The sequence below is a fragment of the Mugil cephalus genome, chromosome 2 (genome assembly GCF_022458985.1).
Source record: "Mugil cephalus isolate CIBA_MC_2020 chromosome 2, CIBA_Mcephalus_1.1, whole genome shotgun sequence".
Classification (NCBI taxonomy): domain Eukaryota; kingdom Metazoa; phylum Chordata; class Actinopteri; order Mugiliformes; family Mugilidae; genus Mugil; species Mugil cephalus.
The window spans coordinates 27,083,972-27,085,862 of record NC_061771.1 but is presented as its reverse complement, the minus strand read 5'-3'; positions in this window follow the sequence as shown (position 1 = coordinate 27,085,862).

Genomic DNA, 1,891 nt, shown 5'->3' with positions numbered 1-1,891 from the left:
TTGCTTGAGCCAAAATACAGAGCCACCGAAAATGGCTTACAGTCTGGAAGTTTAGCTTGAATGGGCCAAAATTGTTTTTGGCTGGACATGAATGAAGGCAAACCATCTATATTTATGATAAGGTCTATGTTGCCTGTAAAGTCAGGGTTTTGCCAATAATGTCCTGCCATCCTTAGGTAGTCTGTGTCCATGGGAACGCAAAACTCTCAGCAGGCCATTTAATGCAGAAAGCGTTTGAGTAGTGGCAGTGGCCCATGCTGCCAGATCCTCAGGTAAGGATGGAGTGTCCTCTGGGTCAGAATGTAAAAAATGAAACTCGGCCTCAGCCTCACTACTGTCTCCATTATCCCTGTATTCAGCATCCCAGAGAGAGTCATCTTGGCCAGTTTGTGCCACCATCCTCCTGTGTGGAGGAGTGACCTTGTCCTTGTGTTGTCGCACTTGCTTCAACATGCTTTTTTTTTTAAAGCCTGCTGATGTCATCAGCGTCTGCGTACCTATTCATTTGCATTGTAGTGGAGGAGACCAGAGATGTAATGTGGAGTCAGAAACATATTGTATTTGTTCCACCATTTCTTTCTAGTGGTGAATCTAAAATGTGAATGTTAAGTCTGAAAATACATTTGTTCAATTTCGAATAATTTAGGGTATTTTATTGGGGGGACTATTCATGTTTTTCAGAAATTGGGGGAGACATGTCCCCCCCGTCCCCCCCGGGATCTGCACCCATGTATAGTAGAAATTATATTATTATAATGTTATTATTATATTACATTACATTATATGTTAAATACATCTAACCAATATTCACCCATAGAGAACTGGCAATAACAGAGAATAAAGTTGGATTAAAAGTTGAAATATGCCACAGTGCTCAGCCTACGGCTCCAGCACAGGATCAGGAAAACACGGAGGAAACTCCACTGTTTTCCCAGTGAACAAAAGGGGAGAAAGTTATGGGAGCAGAAGAATCAAAGGAAGAACTGGATGTCATCTGACTAAATCTAGATCTAGACTAAATGCTTAGAAAAATAGCAGCTACTGTCATATATACTGCGAAACCCATGTGTGAATGTAATTTTTGTCCATGTAGATAGACAAATGTAATTGACATGTAACTTTGCATCGGCTACTACTTACTACTAGTAATTATGGCTAGCTTGCTAATGCTATAATGCTAATACTAATGATAACACTAAATAACAGTAAGACTGTTTAATTTTTTCCCATTTCTGAGTTTTTATAATTTCAAACTTTTAACTGTGATGGATGAACACGGACACTGAGGAGAAGGTAAACACAGCTCCATGACTGATGTGTGATTGGGCTATCAAGCATTTTAAAGGCTCATTTAAGATATTTAAAGTAAGTAGACACTGGGATATTTAAGTGAGGACCTTTTACATATTGACAGATGTTGGCAATAACATTTATAGGCCTGTTAATGGTGAAAATAAAACATTTATTTCAACATAGCACGTCCGCCCCATAGGGACAGACTGTAGAATCTTCCCTCCGATGTAGCAAACATGGCGCCCATGATTTGAGTGTACGGTTCTGCTTAAGAGGAACAGTACCACAGGTCCATTTTTATACAAATGCACATGCGCATTAGTGTCTTGTCTAGTAAAACAAAGCCTTCCTCAAACTAATAACTGCAACCGTGCATCAACTCATGAGTTTGTGGACAAAAAAAACAGAAACTACATTTTTTTTTGAAAAAAATAAAGTTTGTCATTTTATTGTCAGACAAGCAGTGGTTGATACCAAAGTTTTATTTGAGCTAGAGATCACAACCTGATTTATGTTGAAGTGAGTTTCTGCTCTTAAAGGTGATAGCAGCTGCATACATAATAAATTAAAAAAAAAAGTGCAAATGCATTTTCCACTA